The following is a 21,428-nucleotide window of genomic DNA, read 5'->3' on the forward strand; positions in this document are numbered from 1 at the left end:
CGACTTGTTCTGTCTGTTGTGTACAGGCAGTGACGTGTGAGCCTCGGTGAAGTCCCTATGTACAGTGCAAGGAAACAACAATAGGGGCGCCACAGGCGGCAGCGACAGTCGTCGACCTCCAGAAGAATTCTGCAGTAAAGGGAGCGCTCCTTCTTCCACCACAATTCGGCTCACTAAGTGCTGTCAGCGAAGGGCTAACAGTCGAGATATGAAAGACCCACAGGTAGATCCGAGGAGGGAACACATCGCAACTCATGGAAAATGTTTGGCGTTGTTAAAGGCTGTCTATCGCTGCAGGTGATAAGGGAAAAGGGGCCACAAATATCATGAAAGATCTAAATTACACGACCTGCAACAGTATCGATGACGATCCGTACTTCGAATAGTGACGTTAAACTCCCCCCCCCCCCTTCCTCCTATGAGGTATGGGCTATACAAGCACCTGATTTCAGCCTCTCCATTCTCCAGTTCCAACCTTAACAACAGAGATCTGACTCTAGTGTTGGACGAGTCTTCACCTGGCTCTCTGTTGTGAAGCAATTAATCTGTTTTTCATTATGACCTATACGAATAGCATGTCCTAAATTTCTGAAATTGGTTATCCAAAACTGAAAAGTAATGTTACGTGATGTACTGAGAGGTGAGAATATTACCAAAACCTAACATTAGTAAATCATGATTGCAATGAATACTAATTATCTTTATAAAGAGGAAGTGACTGGTCAAAGCTGACCTGGGGGGAAGATTTGCTTGGGTTTTCAAGATATGTAGGACCACACAGGACAATGAGCCGATCCGACTTATCTTAGAATATAGGCTGCAGGAAGGCATACCACATTTTAAGTATTTGTAAATTTAGAAAATGTATTTGACGATGTTGACTGGAATACGCTCTGAAATTCTGATGGTAGATGGGATAAAATACAGGTCTCAAAGATTATTAACAATTTTCACAGAAGCCAAATACGAGTTACAAAAGTCGAGGACATGAAAGGGAGAGTTGTGGAGAAAGGGAGAGAGACAGGGGTGTAACCTATCCCTGATGCTACCCCATCTGTACATTGTCCAAGCAGTAAAGAAAACTGGGAAAAAAATTAGAATGGAAGGAAATTGATGTTCAGAGAGAAGACGTAAAATCTTTAAGATTTGCCTATAAATTGTAATTCAGTCAGAGATGGCAGGTAGGGAGTAAGATTTTCTGTAAGTTCACTTGATGGCTCAGGTGACACCTCCCAAGTAGATGGCGTTGTGCACATTTCTGGTTGCTCGTAGGAAGCTTCAGATGTTTTTGGGTAATACCACCGGCGTTATTTTGATTGCATTGGTACCTGTGCTGATCAGTCAATACTCCTGTCGGCATATGACGTCACAACCTCCAATCTGGTGGGGAATGACGGTAAGTACACCGGCACTAGGATGGCCCGAGGTCGGAACTTAAGTTTATGGGATACTTTACTTCCCGCAGGTCGTTCCACTGCGGAGAATAAAAACCATTACTGCTTTAATAGATGCGCATTCGGAGGAGTCGTAGCAAAAATCTGCGCTTCATACAGACATTTAGCCACGAAAACAGCTCGTCACAGACCGCACACTGTGCGACAGCCTCTGCAGGAGAGTGGCTGTCATCGATGCCTGCTGGCCGACAGGTTCGCATACAATCAGGTGAACTTACGGTGGACCCTGATGCTTGTGATGTGGGTTCTACAATCAGTGCTGCCTACTGGGCAGACGTTGTGGGAGCCAGAAAATGTTACACCCTGTGGCGAGGGCTTTCAGTAAAACTCCATGTTTCGTTGCAACAAGTCAAAATTGGTAATATAAACTACCCTTTCCGAACATATAGCAAGGTTACTTTCGAAAACCTATTAGTTTACCGAAAGCAAACCAGTCCATTTTTACCCTTCTCTTTTTTGGTCAAATGTTTGAGAAGAGCGAATAGAAGACTTCCTAGAAATTACACAATGCGTTTTTGTCCGAATTTTCATTTCCAAACAAAGAGTGGCAAATGGACAAATGTTGTCTCTAATTGACTACAGTGGGATTAAGTTTTGGAAAGAAAGATAATTGGTTAAAAATAATAAGGATAAGTAAGAAAAACTTAATTAGTGATTTGAGGGAATTTTTTGTCCGAGGTTTCATAGCCAAACGGAGGGTGGGTGCTGGACAAATGGATATCAAATTGACCAGGGTGAGGAAAAAAACAAACAAACAAAGAAAAAACTTTCGCTGCTAGAAAGTTATTAGGGTAGTTAAGAAAAACTTACTTATTGATTTGAGGGAAAGCTGAAATATTTCACTAACAGCTGCTACTGTCTATGTAAATCAAATATCAAAAAGTTCAAGTCCTAAATAATTTGCACAAGGAAAGTTATATTGGGGTAGAAATTGTGGCATTCTTTCCTTCAAATTGAAAAATACAATAAATATAAAATCACAGCATAAAAGGAAATTTCTCTGCGGTTTCTTCATCAATGTACTCTTAACAACAACATAATATCGATGAATATTTAAATTTATCATATTTCACGCTTTCTGAGGAAAAACTAGAAAATTAGAAAAATTGAGAAAAAATGATTTGCCGAAAACTAAGAAATTAAATAATTACAGAAACATTTGAAGCATCTCATTTGATGCACACGATTTCGACTATCATTCAAAAACGCGTCAAATGTTTCTCTTTTTTTTTTTTTTTTTTTTTTTTTAATACATCCAGCAGTCGTCTTCAACTGCCCTAAATACAAAAGGTCATAGGTTTTCGGCTAAGTTTCTACTTTGTAGTATTTTCTTTTCGTATATTTTAATTCTAAATTATTTTACTATTATTGCCACTGATTTTCGAACCTGTTTAGAACTAACTGTATTGAGTTCTTCCATTAGTCGTTGAAGTTTATCTGTACTAGAGGAAACTAGTACAATGTTGTCAGTGAAGCATAGCTGGTTCACGTATGCACGACTAAGACGAATTTCTTTTTTATCTCCACATCGTAACGATCTGAATAACTCATCTAGAGAGTTGCTGAGTGATAATATGAGATTTCCTTTCCTCTCTTATTTTCCAGCCATCAACTCCTCACGATCCTAATAAAGTCTAAGGGAAGCTACAGAACTAAAGTATTTATGTTTCAGTAGTTGACATGTGGCCTCTAACGGAAAATAGTGTGTTCTGATGATGTCTCCACTGGCAAAATGTGGCGTTACCGGTTTTTGTGTGTTGTTTATTAACTGGCTCGGCCTCGGCATTATCGAATATGTGAGTTCATTTGACCTCTTTACAAGGCAACGAGTGATGCTGGGATATTACAGACAAACTAACTATTGCACAAAAGCCTCGCCACTGGGCTCTATCGTCCAGAAAACAATGAAAGAAAGTTCAGATAACTTAAGGGAATGCAGCTGTGTGACGCCGTCGACAAACGGAGATATGTCGACAGGTGACCACTCTGTCATTTCCAAAGCAAAACTGCGACAAGTAAGGGTTGTACACTAATGGCCATTAAAATTGCTGCACCAAGAAGAAATGCAGATGATAAACGGGTCTTCATTGGATGAATATATTATACTAGAACTTACATCTGATTACATTTTCACGCAATTTGGGTGCATAGATCCTGAGAAATCAGTAGCCAGAACAACCACCTCTGGCCGTAATAAGGGCCTTGACACGCCTGGACATAGAGTCAAACAGAGCTTGGATAGCGCAGCGTGTACAGGTACAGCTGCCCATGCATCTTCAACACGATACCACAGTTCATCAAGAGTAGTGACTGGCGTATTGTGACGAGCCAGTTGTTCGGCCACCATTGACCAGACGTTTTCAATTGGTGAGAGATCTGGAGAATGTGCTGGCCAGGGCAGCAGTCGAACATTTTCTGTATCCAGAAAGGCCACTACAGGACCTGCAACATGCGCTCGTGAATTATCCTGCTGAAATGTAGGGTTTCGCAAGGATCGAATGAAGGGTAACAGATCTGAAATGTAACATCCACTGTTCAAAGTGCTGTCAATGCGAACAAGAGGTGACCGAGACGTGTAACCAATGGCACCTCATACCATCACGCCGGGTGATACGTCAGTATGGCGATGACGAATACACGCTTCCAATGTGCGTTCACCGCGATATCGCCAAACACGGATGCGACCATCGTGATGATATAAGTAGAACCTGAATTAATCCGAAAAAATGACGTTTTGCCATTAGTGCACCCAGGTTCGTGCACGCAGGCGCTCCAGTCCGTGATGCAGCGTCAAGGCTAACCGCAGCCGTGGTCTCCGAGCCGATAGTCCATGCTGCTGCAAACGTCGTCGAACTGGTTGTTGTCTTGCAAACGTCCCCATCTGTTGACTCAGGGGTCGAGACGTGGCTGCACGATCCGTTACAGCCATGCGGATAAGATGCATGTCATCTCGACTGCTAGTGATACGAGGCCATAGAGATCCAGCACGGCGTTCCGTATTACCCTCCTGAACCCACCGATCTCGACAAACGCGAGCAGCAATGTCGCGATACAATAAACCGCAATTGCGATACGCTACAATCCGACCTATATCAAAGTCGGAAACGTGATGGTACGCGTTTCTCCTCCTTACACGAGGAATCACAACAACGTTTCACCAGGTAACGCCGGTCAACTGCTGTTTGTGTATGAGAAATCGGTCGGAAACTTTCCTCATGTCAGCTCGTTGTTGGTGTCGCCACCGGTGCCAACCTTGTGTGAGTGCTCTGAAAATCTAATCATTTGCATATCTCAGCATCTTCTTCCTGTCGGTTAAATTTCGCGTCTGTAGCACGTCATCTTCGTGGTGTAGCAATTTTAATGGCCAGTAGTGTACTTGCACTGCGTGTACCATTACCTCCTTTCTTTGTAATTGTTGTGGTGTTGAATTAATTTAGTTACTTCATATCAGTTAGTGCAGATTGCTACGTGTGGTCTGAAACATGCGCGCAAGCGTCAGTCACAACGTACAGCGATGATAATGTAACGCAGCAGTTTAAATTCCGAATATGTTTTTGGGACGCCACGTATATTTTGAGCGCGAGTAAATGCGTCTTAAATATACGTAGCGTGACTTAACCTCAGTGCGCAGGCAAAAAGTTATTTATTATTAATGGAAGTGTTACGCTCCTTTTCAATGAATAACAACGTAACGTAACCTGCAACTAACGCAGCGATAATATAGAGCATGAAATGATTTCTTTTCCCAGCAGATTAATCTAATGTTACACAGAAAGAAAGAATGGTGCAAACATCTGCGCATTATTGAAATAACTGCAAAGAATTGCTTTAATTTTATCTCTTTAGGAATTGAGTTAACTTTTAATCCTTTGAATTAAAATGAAAATATTCTAAACCAGAGGTGAAGCCTCACCTAAGCCTTGCAGTGTTAAATCTCTGAGTAAGTTTCGTAAGCAAAAACATTAACTAACTTTAATACTGAAAACTGACTGTAAAAATTCATTAAAGCACTTAGAATTATTTTCCTTTGCGAGTGAAGCTCGCAAACACTGAAATATTCTTTAGTCCATGTAATGGCGGACCTGGCGCCACCGAAACAGTCGAAGCTAGATGGAGAATCGACAGCGGTGGTGGTGGTGGTGGTGGTGGTTAGTGTTTAACGTCCCGTCGACAACGAGGTCATTAGAGACGGAGCGCGAGCTCGGGTTAGGGAAGGATTGGGAAGGAAATCGGCCGTGCCCTTTCAAAGGAACCATCCCGGCATTTGCCTGAAACGATTTAGGGAAATCACGGAAAACCTAAATCAGGATGGCTGGAGACGGGATTGAACCGTCGTCCTCCCGAATGCGAGTCCAGTGTGCTAACCACTGCGCCACCCTCGCTCGGTCAATCGACAGCAATATTATTAATATCTTTAAATAAATTTCACGTCGAAGGATCGGTATTTTTGAAAGGAAACATAAGATACTTTCCATTAACAATATATTGTAATCTTAAAGCTCATACAGACTGCTAGTTACACAAACATCGATCCACAGGAGAGAGAGAGAGAGAGAGAGCAGGCGAAAAACAGAGAACAAACGGGGGGGGGGGGGGGGGGGGGGGGGCAACATAGGTCGTGTATATATATTGCAACCTGAAGTTCCATGCTTTCATGGAACGTACTGAATTGTCGTATTCTTTATCTTTGCAATTAATGGAAAATATTTACAATATTTGTCACAAAATATTATTAGACTCGACAAAATGATTCGTAATATTAGAAGCATTACTTTGTTGTTTTGCATTACATTCATATCAGTTGAATAAAGCGCGTCATACGTTAGATAGGCTTCCAGGTGACGCCACATGGTACAGTCTTGCGTTGAAAATGACAGGGTAGTCAGCTGTCGACATATTTACGTTTGTCGATGATGTCATTCAGCTGCATTCCTCGAAGTTATTTGAGCATCGTACATGCCGAGAGAAACTCAGGTCTCACAATGAAAGTAAGTTCGGAAGGCTTTCATGTTCAAGTCCTAACAGTGAAATAGTACCCCAGTTTACGTGGTATTATGGCAATCGAGCCATCAGGCACATTAAAACAATATCTGGCAGTTAACAATAGTACATTTATTCCTTTAAGAGCACAGCATACCACTCCACTACATTTATATTCAATTATAATAGCAAAATTGCTGAAAAGGCAATTCCATCCAATAAATAATTTAAATCATGACAAATAAATCTATATACAGCTAAGTCTGTTAATGCGTCCATGGAACTTAATGCTTAATACGAGTTGTGCCGTTCGTGGAACACGTCCGACGTGTCTCAAGATTCCTCTCAGTGTGATCTCCTATAAGCTGGCGTTCCGATTAAGTTCAACTTATTCAGTTTCGAAATCAGTCAATACGCTGACGAGTCCCACCTAAAGCCAGGCCTCCTTCCCTTGTGCTTAACTATCATTTATATTAACTTTTACGCGAAACATATGCTTCCTTTCATTAAGCGTCTGTATTTGTCTTTTTTTGTTCCTGAAATTAGATCGCACACTGTGCGTATTAGACTTTTATTATGAACTCGCGATTTTCCTGCCAACGATTTTTCCCGTGATTACGTGTGTCTGAAAATTTCTCCTGTCGAAGGGTCACCGGTGGGAGGATTATCTTGCGTGCTCCCCCCCCCCCCCCCCCCCCCCCCCCCCCCCCCCCCCCCCCCCCCCCCCCCCCCCCCCCCCCCCCCCCCCCCCCCCCCCCCCCCCCCACCCTGACTCGTTCCCGGCATCTCGGCACCACAGCCGTTTGCCCACGTATGCACAGACATTATCTGGTTACTTTACAAGGTTCTGGATTAGTCCCCGATTCGAATGTCCAGAACGGGTCTGGAAAAGGGAAGATGATCGTTGGAAAAATACTGAATAACCAGCTAAAGCGTAACGTACTACGAGTCGGAGTGTGGAATGTCAGAAGCATAACCGTGGTAGGAAAACTAAAAAGTCCGAAAAAGGATCAATCTAGATGCACAGTAGGTGTCAGTGAACTGAAATTGAAGGAAGATAAGGCTTTCTTATCAGACGAATATAGCGTAATGCCAGTAATAGTAGAAATTGGTATAGTGGGAGTTGAATTCGTTATGAATCGCAAGGTAGAGTCAAACTGTGAGTCACTGTGAACAGTGCAATGATAGGATTAATCTCATCAAAATGGACAACAACCCAACGCCAATAACAATAGCTCAGGTCACGTCTCTAGCAGATGATAGAAGAGATAGAGGACGTACATAAGAGCAATGATCAATTCAGAACGTAAAGGAAGATGAAAATCTAATAATCACAGGGTATGAGAATGCTATAGGAAGGGAAAGAATAGAACAAAGAGGTAAGCTAGAACACGGGTTCGTTAGTAGGAATGAGGGAGGAGTAAGACTACTCGAGTTCTGCAATAAATTTCAGCAGCTAAGAGCAAATACACTGCTCAGGAAACACAAGAACAGAAGGCGTACTTGGAAAAGGCCTAGGGACAAGAGAAAGTACAAACTGAGTTACATCGTGGATAGATGCAGATTCCAAAATCCGATGCTGGACTGTAAAGCGTACTCAGGAGCATATACAGTCTCACAGCTTAGTAACGACGAAGAGTTGGCTGAATTTAAGAAAATCTTAAGGAACAATCAGTGTGTAAGGAAGTAGGGTACTGAAGTACTGAGGAATCATGATTTTCTTTCGAAGTTCTCTGAAGCTGTAGGTACTTTGATAATGCATATCATAGCAGTTAATTCAGTTGAGAAGAACGGAGTTGCCACGCCGCATCACAGCAGCTGCTCTTAAGGTCAGTGCTGACATGTTGGGCCTGGTGTGGGCAGACTTGGACTACCGATTAGATGTGTGCCGTGTGATGATGGGTGCACAAACTGAACATTTACAAACATTGTAAAGAGAAAATCTTTGAGGATTTGTGTTTCACACACAGTATCATTTGTTACTTTGTTATTGGCCGTTTATGTAAACCAATTTTTGAAATCTTTCATGGACTTTATAATCACCCTGTAACTGCGAGGAAACCTCGGGTGACAGACAAAATACTTCAGTTGATCGACGAAAGAGGTAAACAAAAAATTGTATAGGAATGGTTGTCATTTAAGAATGAAATCAGTAGGTAGTACAGGGAACCAAAAGCGAAACGGCTCCAGCAAAAATATGAGGGAATCGGGGAGGAAGTGGTCATTGGAAAAGCAGATTCAGCTCATAGAAGTGTAGAAATAACGTTCTATGAGACTAAAAGCAATGGCGTGATTGAACATTAAAAGTGCAAAATGAATTCCACCGTTAAATGCAAAAGAGAGGACGGATTGTTGAAAGGAATGTTCTAAGGGCCTCTGCGAGGGAAGAATCTGTCTGCTGATATGGCAGAAGACGAAATGAATGTCGATTTCGTAGACATAGGGGAACAATCTTCGAGGTTCAACATTAAGCGTGCAATGAGAATTCTAGTGTCAAGCACAAGGAAAAGAGCATAGGTGGAAAGAGTGCACGGAAGACTAACACAAGGGGAGAGTTGTCTGATGACATGACTGAGGAGGAGATGGCAGTCGATATGGAAGACATAGGACATCCAGAATTAGTGTGTAATAGAGCTTTGGAAGACTTGCGGTAAAATAAGGCAGAAAGGATAGATAACATTCCTTTGGAATTTCTGAAATAATTGGGGGAGGTGGCAAGCAAGTGACTATTCAAATTGATGAACCTGGAGGCAGATCATCAGCCTTTCGGAAAAGTATCATCCACACAGTCCCGAATATAGCAAATGAAGATAAGTGTAGTACTGTACAGTCAGTTTAACACCTTATGCAAGCAAGTTGCTGACAAGATTAATGTACAGAAGAATGAAATAAAAAACTGAGGATCTGTTACATGAAGAACAGATTGGTGTTCGGAAAAGTAAATGCACCAGAGAAGCATTCTATCGTTGTATTTAATAATGAAAGCAAGATGTAACAAAAATAAAGTCGTACTGAGATGAATTGCCCCCTGAAAAAAGCATTCGACTATGTGAAATGGTACAAGGTATTCGAAATTATGAGAGATAGGCGTAATCTATAGAGAAAAACGGAATATAATATGTACAAGAACCAGGAGGGAAAAATAAAAATGGAAGATCAAGAACGAAGTACTCGGATTAACAGTGTGTCAGACACGAAAGTAGTCTTCAACTCTTACTGTTCAGTCGGTACATCGAAGAAGCAATAGCGAAAATAGAAAGAAAGTTTACCAGTGGAATTAAAATTTGGGGTGAAAGGATATCAATGATAGAATTCGCTGATGACATTGCTATCGTCAGAGGAAGTGGAGCAGAATTACATGACCACTTAAATGGAATGAGCAATCTAATGAGTACGGAATATGAATTGAGAGTAAACCGAAGAAAGACGAAAGTAAGGACGAGTAATTGAAATGAGAGTTGCGAGAAACTTACCATAGAAATTGGAGACCACGAAGTACAGGGTGGAATTTTCAACCTTGGAAGCAAAATAACACATGATGTACGAAGCAAGGAGGACATAAAAAGCACATTGGCATAGGCAATGGAAGTCTGACAGTATTAAACATCAGTGTTAATCTGAGGAAGAAATTTCTGAGAATATAGTAAACCATGGTCTGTGAGACAACCAAAAAAGGAAAGACTCGAAGCGTTAGAGATGTGATGCTACAGAAGAATGATGAAAATTATGTGGACTGGTGGACTTTAGAATGTGACAGCCTCCCGCAGAATTGGCGAGAAATGGAATATGTTGGAAACACTGAGTAGAAGGAATGACAGGATGATAAAAAGTGTATTTAGACGTCAGATAATAACTTTCGTGCTACTAGAGCCGTAGAGAGCAAAAACTGTAAGAGGAGAAAGAGATTGGAATGTTTCCAAAAATAATTGAGGACTTCTGAGATTGAGAGGTTGACGTAGCACAGAAAGTCGTGGCGCACCATATCAAACCAGTCAGACGACTGACGTGCCTTCGCTACAGTCTGGAACCGCACGACCGCTACGGTCGCAGGTTCGAATCCTGCCTCGGGCATGGATGTGTGTGATGTCCTTAGGTTAGTTAGGTTTAAGTAGTTCTAAGTTCTAGGGGACTTATGACCACAGCAGTTGAGTCCCATAGTGCTCAGAGCCATTTGAACCATTTTTTGACGTGCCTTCCCCCCTCCACTCCGACCCCCAAAAAAAAAAATAACGTGGACTGAATCAGTGCCTTCTCTCTCAAGGAGCGTTAACACATATTTAGTTGAAAGTGACTCTAATGGCCGGCCAGAGTGGCCGAGCGGTTCTAGGCGCTTCAGTCTGGAACCGCGCGACCGCTACGGTCGCAGGTTTGAATCCTGCCTCGGGCATGGATGTGTGTGACGTCCTTAGGTTAGTTAAGTTTAAGTAGTTCTAAGTTCTAGGGGACTGACGACCTGAGATGTTAAGTCCCATAGTGCTCAGAGCCATTTGAACCATTTTTAACTGTAATGGACGCTCAGATTCTATGAACCACATACAAGGCAGTGATTCACACTCGTTGCATGGTTCCATAATTTCGTTCACGACTATCATCGGTCCGTTGTGTTATACCTAATTCTTGCTAAACTCTAGATTTCTCCTATACATACTTAAAATCCAACGAATTATGTATGCGTCCGGTGGTAAATGTGAATAGTCGTCTGCTGGTTTTTTAGTTCTCTTACGTCTTTCATATTTATTTACTTGCGAAATAAAACAATTACAACATTCTTCCACTATTGAGGAATCATCTTACTCCGCAGGCGTTCTCTATTTAATATCACGAGTTCCTTTTGTACTGTTTATCCTCAAATTTCGGCCATTTCTACTGACTGCCAAACCTCTGTCTCCAGGCTTCTTTCTTCATACTTCGAATACATATATACATCTCATCTCTCAGTACCTGAAGACTGTCATTATTTTCATTATCACATATTTGTTTTTCTGATACGTCTCTTGAACTGCATAAATATTTAAAGAAAACTCGTAATGCGTGATCGATACCCCAAAGATTTCCACAAACAATTCTTTTTAGTTGACGCCCAAATCACTCAGTTCACACTTTCTTCCTACTCTACATTGTGCAGCAAGTCATTTGTACTGCGTTACAGTTTGAAATGTACTGGTGCTCACTACAAAAGACTTGATTTTTAAATTACAGTTTATAGTAAGGGCATATTTATGATTCAATTCATAGAATTTTCTTTATTCTGCTGTGAAACTTGAAACTTTTACCCAACTGAGCCATGAAGCTCTCCATGTTCGAATTAATGTATGCTAACATTCATCTTCTAACTGTGACAAGGTGCACATTATCAGGTGAAACGGGCAATAGACTATTACATCTTTAACTTCCTGGAGATGCCTTAAAAACTAAAGAATTAAATATAAAGACACACTTGACTGTTCTTCTGAGACATGTCACAGCACAGATCGAACATCAACAAAAAAACTTCTATGTTATAACACAGTTGTTGACGCTTCTACAGTCTGGAACCGCACGACCGCTACGGTCGCAGGTTCGAATCCTGCCTCGGGCATGGATGTGTGTGATGTCCTTAGGTTAGTTAGGTTTAAGTAGTTCTAAGTTCTAGGGGACTTATGACCACAGCAGTTGAGTCCCATAGTGCTCAGAGCCATTTTTTGTTGACGCTTATCGTCTGGAAAACAAAAAAAAAAAAAAAAAAAAAAAAATGGTTCAAATGGCTCTGAGCACTATGGGACTTAACATCTGAGGTCATCAGTCCCCTAGAACTTAGAACTACTTAAACCTAACTAACCTAAAGACATCACACACATCCATGCCCGAGGCAGGATTCGAACGTGCGACCGTAGCGGTCGCGCGGTTGCAGACTGTAGCGCCTAGAACCGCTCGGTCACACCGGCCGGCGTCTGGAAAACAAATTGATACGTATACAGTTAGGAAAATCATGGATCAGATGTACAGTTGGTTCACAGCAGACAACTAAATTCTTAATCAAAAAACCACATATGATGCGTATACAGAGAAGTAAAAAAAGGTTTTCAGATCCGGAAAGTCGAGATAAGTTGACACACTCTAAATACAATTCTGTGTGTGCAACATATTGGCATAGAGATGGTTTACAATTCCTGCTGACACAAAAACTTCTATGAGTTAACTAAAATCCTCTGTATTGTCTGCTTTACATTTAGCATTTTATCTCTCTCTCTCTCTTTTTACGGTGACATATTGACAGGACTGATGATAATGTACTTTCCAACTTTCCATTCCGTCACTCGATTCTATTCTACAGCACTATTTTCTGGGACAGTGTAGCTACAAAGAGGTATCTATTTTCCTGACTCGTACTGTAAGAATGTTTTAGGATCCAATTTAGAGGCAAAGGATGCATTGTGAAACCCACAATCACAATAATTAAATAATGTCTACATTTATTTTGCGGCCCTGTCTGCTGACCAGAACGAAATTTTATGTTCTGATACGTAAGTCTTTAGCAGACAACCAGCAGTCAATAATAATAATTTCACGTATGCTTTTTATAAAATTATTTTCAAGAGGGTAGCGTGTGGTATCTGATGGTTCCTGTTTTTATGAATGAAAGTTCCCTTGCAGCCTGTTGTTTTTTTGGAGCTTCGCAACCAAATCCGGTTATTTCGTGCGCAAGCAGTGTTGACGTTCCCAGAGGGGTATTTCGTCGGCTACAGCCCCACCATCATCGGGCGTAGCGTAAAGAGAGCGCGCAGTCCGCCCGAGACGATCCAAATATTTAGGAGCGGTCCAGGCCGTCACAGACCCGGGAACAGGGAGACGCCTCAAATATTTGTGGCTGCTCGCGCGTCACAATGTATCAGCCGGCGCGACGTTTACTGCCCAAATATTTACACTTCGGAATTTCATCTTGCACTTCATTTCTGCCCTGGCCCCATCATTAAAATGCTATAAACGGGTGATTTCCTGCCACTCTGTGTTTTCTAGGGGCTGGCTGCTTTCCTTCGTAGTTTACGGCCTATCAGCGCCCGGGTCTGGCGCCATCTGCATGGGATTCGGGGCAGTGGGTCACACGTCGGCTGTTGAGTTTTTCACAGGCACTGATAATTCTCACTGATTCCTGTATAGGTGGTCCTACAGATTTAGAATGATTTGTACTAGCCTTGCCGCAATTACGAAAATCAGAGGTAAATTGTCGTGGAACAAAGGGGAAGGAGAAACGTTACTGTACTGTATAGTGAGAACAGTTTTCTTCTAGATAGCGGTTTTGTTTGGTTTAGATATTTGCGACAACTCTCTATGATGAAGAACGATCTGTATATTTATCGACATATCAAATTTCTTCAGTACAAATCTACAATGAAGAGACAAAGGAACTGTTACACCTAATATCGTGTAGGGCCCCTGCGAGCACGCAGAAGTGCCGCAACACGACGTGGCATGAACTCGACTAATGTCTGAAGTAGCTCAGGAGGAAATTAACACCACGAATCCTGCAGGGCTGTCCATAAATCCATAAGAGTACGAGGGGCTGGAGATCTCTTCTAAACAGCACGTTGCAAGGCATCATAGATATGTTCAATAATGCTCGTGTCCGGGGAGTTTGGAGGCCAGCGGAGGTTTTTAAACTCACAAGAGTGTTCCTGGAGCCACTCTGTAGCGATTCCGGACGTGTGGAGTGTCGAATTGCCCTGCTGGAATTGCGTCCGTCGGTATACACAATGGACATGAATGGATGCAGGTGATCAGACACGATGCTTACGTACGTGTGACCTGTCAGAGTCGTATCTAGACGTATCAGGGGTGCCATATCATTCCAACTGCACACTCCTCACACCACAACAGAGCCTCCAACAGCTTGAACGGCCTCCTGTTGACATGCAGGGTCCATGGATTCATGAGATTTTTTCCATACCCGTATACATCTATCTCCTAGATACAAACTGAAACGAGACTCGTCCGACCAGACAATATCTTTCCAGTCGACAACAGTCCGATGTCGGTGTTGACGGGCTTAGGCGAGATGTAAAGCTTTGTGTCGTGCAGTGTTCAAGGGTACGCGAATGGGCCTTAGGCTCCGAAAGCCCATATCGATGATGTTTCGTTGAATGGTTCGCACGCTGACAGTTGTTGATGGCCCAGCACTGAAATCTGTAGCAGTTTGCGGAAGGGCTGCACTTCTGTCATGTTTAACAGTTTCCTTTAATACTCTGTAACATCCACGAGATAAATTTTACCTACTGTGCGACGAGAGGAAATTATGCCTCTAACAGTTATAAACATATCTATCCGACATATGGAAAAACAGTGAAATAAAACAAAACGATGATAAATATTAATTATTTATATAATATTTTATAATGTAATTGGACATATCGATGTGTATCATACAAAGACAAAGATAATTGTAAATTCCTTTTATGATCTGCGTTTGTCTTCCTTTGTTTTTACCTTTTTTGGTTGGCTTTTGTAGGTTGCGGACGCAAGACGTATATCAAATTGAGGTCTGTTAAGAAATTGTAATTATTTGTTAATTATTACTTGAGAATAGAGTTCATTATTATTATAAATATGAGTGAATAATTATTTGTAACTTTAATTCCTCTCTCAGTAAGCATTATCTGTGTTAATTATTTCTTTCCGCTGCAAGGAATGCAGCCATTGATGATAGCGATTTGTATCGCGTTTTTATCTGTGTTTCTTATGAAAGTATCAAAGGTTTGCTTGATGAAAATTACTCTAAATAGTGCACAATATAAAAGTAAAGTTTAATCGGCATTAATTCAAATACTTATCCTGTTAAAAACAATAGAAAGTCTCTGAGAATTGTCTGCCGCCATCTTAACAATTATCTCAGCGGCAAATTCAAATTACGCAACTCTGCGGACATAAATGCCGAAGGCAATAAAAATGTGTAAAAATAAATGTGCACCGGTGGTCCCGAACTCATTTTAATGAAAATAATTCGAATCAGATTGGTTCTTTAAAAACAGTGCTCATAGCACGATCCATATAACAAACTTTTTCTTGCTGATGTATGGAGCCGAAATTAATCACGCACGAGTTGCGAAGAATATTGTTTCAGGTAATATACGTCAGTGTTGTGCGCGGCTGATATTCGGTGGTTTTAATGATCATTTTGCTGAAGATAACTGTTTCCATCATAATCAGTAGTTGTATAGAATCTGTTGTATGAACTGTGATTTACTGACACTTACACAATTTACAGACAACACTTTAACACAACGTTAACCTGGATTTCTTTGTAACATACCCCAAACCTTTAGCCGGGAGAAAAAATTATTTTGTAATTACTCACTGTAATGAAATAACATTATCATTTTCATTTACAAATTAGTTAAATACCAAACTACTGAATAACACAGCGAACGCCACACGTCGTTGGTCCCGGTCTTGCAGCATCTTTTTCCAGCCGCAGCGATGTCGGAGATTGGATGTTTTACCGGTTTCCTGTTACTCATGGTATAGTCGTGAATGGTCGTACGGGAAAATCCCCACTTCATCCCTACCTCGGAGACGCTGTGCCCCATCACTCGTGCGCCGACTGTAACAACACGTTCAAACTCACCAAATCTTGATAACCTGCCATTGCAGCGGCAGTAACCGATCTAACAACTGCGCCAGACACTTGTTGTTTTATATAGCCGTTGCCATTTGCAACGGCATATTCTGCTTGTTTACATATCTCTGTATTTGAATACACATTCCTCTACTAGTTTCTTTGGCGCTTCAGTGTAGAACAGTATTTTAATATATGTAACTCAAAAGCACACAGATGTTATCCATTCAGAAATTTGTCTACGTAATATATGAAATTGCCAAGTAGATACGACGTCAGTTTGTTTTCATCGTATATCAACACGTTTGATTCACAAGGTTGATGGTGAAATATTTTTATGTATGTATACGTTGTAGCCTTCTGTGCAAACGGAAAGTTAAATTGCGGGCAGTGAAGCCCATTTTTGTTTCTGTTGCTATATTCATGAAGGCTACTGTTATTTTCAAATTGTGCCTGGTTCATCGCAACAACTAATTGTGAAGCAGGCCTTTGTACCCCTAGGTTTTTTGAACGGTTGTCTACATGAGGTTCGAGAATGAACATCAGAAAACAGCCTGCTTGTTCGCAACGAATGTTTTGAGTCTAAGAATGGAATCGATGTAAAAAATTTGTCTATATAACCTATATAACATTTACGAATGGATGTATGCAAAGTAACCCATTATGCAGATGCTTAAAACATCAAGATCACGAATCACATGCATAGTAAATGTTGCTTCAGGCAGCCGTTTGCCAAGGTGTAAAGTAAGTGGTTTCCAGTTCAAGTTCTGATCAATGTGCTTTACCAAGGTGTTAGAACAATAAGTTTTACCTATTTTTTTCTCTACGTGTACAGTTTTGCGCAATCTGTGGGGCAATTAGAAAAGCGCTACAAAAGAAAGCCATGAAAGAGACAGAAATGAAATCGTGGCAGTATCTACTATGCTCTGTAGATGTTAAACCTGGCTTCTCACACAAAAAAGACATGATTAGGGTCCAGGCTACGAAAATGAGATTTCTCCCCAGTGTTAAGGCGCCCACCAGAGAAGATCGCTTGAGACATGAAAATATTAGGAATGAGTTACAAATTGATTCAATGCACAAGAAAATAGATCTAAATACAAACATACGATGGGAACATATAGATAGAACGCCTGAAAGTAGGCTTCCAAAATGAATTCTTGACTACAAAGCACGAAGAATAAGGGAGAGGGGAGTTCAGATGGCTAAGACTTGTTTACCTGAACAGATGAAATTACCTTATCCAAGATGGAAAGAGAAAAAGATGACGTGGAACACAGTGTATACGGTTAGGTGGTTCCAGTGACCGCTCCTCGTCGTCTCTGAGCAACGGAAAACAGCAATCAGCAGATCTCGCTGTCATTCCATCTATAACCGTCAGTTGGCGTGAATGTGACAGTTTCACGCCATGTTTAGTTTGATATATCATTCTGTCTTCTAAACGACTCACTTTTCAGTATGTGAAACATTCACAATTATCAAGCTGAAACAAATGAATAACAGCTGTCTACTTAAGGAATGGGCACTAGTCTCAAAGAGCCCACGTCTTCCTAAAGGCGGACCTTTACTAGTTAAAAACATTCCTCGCGATGTATCCAAAGATGGACAACAAACATTTGCCTTAAGCTCACTATCCTGTAGTTTCACTTGTGCACACTCATCTCTGGAAGTGTATGCCCACGAACTGATTTCCGTTGTCTGTTAGCTTTATTCATTATCGACACGACGTGAACGAACATTGTCTGGGCGGTGGAAGATGGACTTCTGTGTAATGCCACCGAGTTTATTACTTCCCACAAGACACGCAAGATCCTGCACTCATTTCTGGTGTCCCTGGCGGGGTGCACGAGGCAAAAGTAGGAGCACTTTCTCATTTTCACTTCATATCTCTCTAGATAAGTGGCCGAGCGGTTCTAGGCGCTCCAGTCTGGAACCGCGCGACCGCTACGGTCGCAGGTTCGAATCCTGCCTCGGGCATGGATGTGTGTGTTGTCCTTAGGTTAGTTAGGCTTAAGTAGTTCTAAGTTATAGGGGACTGATGACCTCAGATGTTAAGTCCCATGGCGCTCAGGGCCATTAGCCATCTGTATATAAAGGAAATATCCTGACTGACTGACTCATCATTGCTCATCCGCTAAGGATACAAACTTTAAATTTGGTGAGGCTGTTGATATTATACTGTATTAAGAAGGGATGTTTCTTGAAAGTACGTCATTATTGTTGCAATTTTGAACCTAAAACTACGAAAACTGGTATTTAGTTTCTTGTCCAGAAATAAAAAAAATACGTTTCAGCATTTTTGTAAATTCATCCCATTAAGTGGCGAAATAGTGGGTAAAAGTTTTTTAGGGGAGTACGTATAGCGGAATTGGTCAAAAAGTGACACATTCGGATTATTATCTCTTATTAATATTTGATCTCTCCTGAATAATTTGATGCATTATTTGCCGAAAAATTCCAATTCGAAGTGTAGTTTTTATCATTTCAAAGTTAATAGTGCGTGTGTAAAAGCCGGGTGTTCTGCACTGACTTGCCTAAGTATCTCTATCTCTTGAACTATTCAATCTTGAAGGCTGTGGTTTTCAGCTATTTATTCCTTGAAATCATGTTAATGTTCTTGTTAAGAGGTTGGATGCACTGTGTAAACAGAAATGGCGGTATAGCACATGAATTTTGTTTATTTACTTCGTGGTTGTCGTGTTTCACAACTTTTGAACTGAAAACATAGTGGTTTGGTGTGTTATTATACGCTCTTATATCTCTTTTCAACAAGACGAAAAGAAAGGGTTGTTTTAAGAAGCGACGTTTCCATGGAAATCAGCATATCACAAAATCTGAATCCAGTGTTGTTCCTGAAATAGATTTTTCACAGACCTGTGATAAGGACACCTCTACTAGTGCTTCGAAGAAGAAACTTGGAGACCATGAGGATTTATTTATTGGCAAAGATCAAAATAGTTTAGGTTATGTTCTTTTAGATTTGAATGTGTTACGACAAGTTTTGCAAGATGCTGTGTCATGTAAGGTTTGTGGTGGGCAAATTAGCATCTCTGAGGACTCAAGCCGGCCGGAGTGGCCGAGCGGTTAAGGGCGCTACAGTCTGGAACCGCACGACCGCTACGGTCGCAGGTTCGAATCCTGCCTCGGGCATGGATGTGTGTGATGTCCTTAGGTTAGTTAGGTTTAAGTAGTTCTAAGTTCTAGGGGACTTATGACCACAGCAGTTGAGTCCCATAGTGCTCAGAGCCATTTGAACCATTTTTCAGGACTCATCTGCAAGGACTGGACTGGCTAACAAACTTGATATTCAGTGCGAAGTTTGCAGGCTCTCGACATCATTTTGGACTTCTGAAAAGTGCAAGAATGACTTGTTTGAGAGCAATGTTAGATTCCTGTATGGAATGAGGTGCATTGGGAAAGGATTTACTGCACCCAAACCCACCAACCAGATCAAGTAAGTACACAGAAGTAATTGGTGAATGTGTCAAATCTGTTGCTGTTGCTTCTATGAAAGCTGCTGCTAAAGAAGCAGTAGAATTAAATAACACAACAGACTTATCTGTGGCAGTTGATGGCACATGGCAGAAGTTAGGTCACACATCAAAGAATGCAGTTGCAACTATCACTAGTGTTGACACAGGTAAAGTTTCAGACATTGAAGTGCTAACTAAATACTGTCATCAGTGTAAATCAGTTGATGAAACAAGTGAAAGCTATAAAACAAATTGTGCTAAGAATTATGAGGGAATTAGTGGGGGTATAGAGGCTACTGCAGTTGTTACTATGTTCAGACGTTCGCAACAGGAGAGAGCTGTGTGTTGCACTGAGTACTTGGGGGATGGTGATTCAAAAGCTTACAAATCAGTAGTGTAAAGCCAACCTTATGGTAATAAGCAGATTGTTAAGATTGAATGTGTGGGCCACGTTCAAAAACGGATGGGAACACGTCTCCTAAAATTGAAGCAGACAAAAGGAAAAGAGAAGTTATCAGATGGAAAGACTCTAAATGGTAAAGGAATACTTACAGACAAAAACATTGATGAACTCCAGCATTATTGTGGAATGGCAATAAGAAACAATACACATGACCTACAAGGGATGAAACGAGCAGTGTGGGCTCATTCTTCCACAAATCTTCCACTGATGATACACCTATACATCGTCTTTGTCCACCTGGTGCTGATTCATGGTGTAAGTACCGCAAAGCTCAGGCAGCGGGTAGCGAGGAACAATTCAGGCACAAAAATAGCATACCATCTGCAGTGATGGAAGCTATTAAACCGACGTATAGAGAATTAGCTCATCCTGACCTTCTTTTCAAACGTCTCCATGGCCGAACACAAAATCCGAATGAGTCTTTCAATAATGTAATTTGGACTCGCATACCAAAAAATGTCTTTGTAGGAAGGAAAACTCTATACTTGGGTGTTTGTGATGCTGTGATAACGTTTAATGATGGTATAAAGGGAAGAACTGGGGTACTAGAGGAACTTGGTATCACTCCAGGTGCCTACACACTGCAAGCCTTTCGGCAAATGAATCGACTTAGGATCATGTAAGCCCAGCGTGCAACAGAGGAAATGACTAAAGAAGCAAGAGGCAGGAAAAGAAGGAAGCTTCTAGGTTTGCAGGATAGTCACGAAGAGGATCCAGATAATGCTGATTATGGGCCTGGCTGTTTTTAGAAGCTGGCATGCCTCCATGTGTAAGTTAATATCAAATAAAATGTTTGAGCTTGATTTGCCGGAAATGACATTTTTAAAATTATTTGACCCATTATCTCAGGAACTATTACAGATACATATCTCTCATTTTACTCTATGTTACCACTTAGTATACTGCAGCTACCAAACCTCCCAAAACATCTCTACTTCTAACGGTTTTTGACTTACGGAAGAAAAAGTGGACTTTTAAAAGAAAATATTGAACAACATTTTTAAAAAATCATAACTAGCTAATTATTTCTCTGTACATTTTGATTCTGATTCAGTAATCAGAAAAGGAGTAATACTATACATCCCAAAAATTTCAGATCTCTATCTCTTCCAGATTCTGAGATAATGGGTCATCAATATTGCAAATTTAACACTGTGGGTATAGGACGTACGTACTCCTCTTAAATAAATCGTTATTAAAGAACGACTAAAAATTTTTAAAGCTTATCTATGAATACTAATATTTGACATCTCGGTTAGAAATTAACAAATAGGTGTTTCACTGTTTTTGGAACGTGCACCTCTGCTGGGGTGATAAAATAGATTAAAAGTTTTATGAAAATGTTTCATTATGAAAGCATTTTCAGAGCTGCTTCTACGGTAGTTTATATTTGGCTTCTCGGTTTGAAATAAAGAAATACGTGTTTCAGTATTTTCTGTAAATTCAGCCCCTAAGTGAGTGAAATAGGT

The sequence above is a fragment of the Schistocerca americana genome, chromosome 5 (assembly GCF_021461395.2).
Source record: "Schistocerca americana isolate TAMUIC-IGC-003095 chromosome 5, iqSchAmer2.1, whole genome shotgun sequence".
Classification (NCBI taxonomy): domain Eukaryota; kingdom Metazoa; phylum Arthropoda; class Insecta; order Orthoptera; family Acrididae; genus Schistocerca; species Schistocerca americana.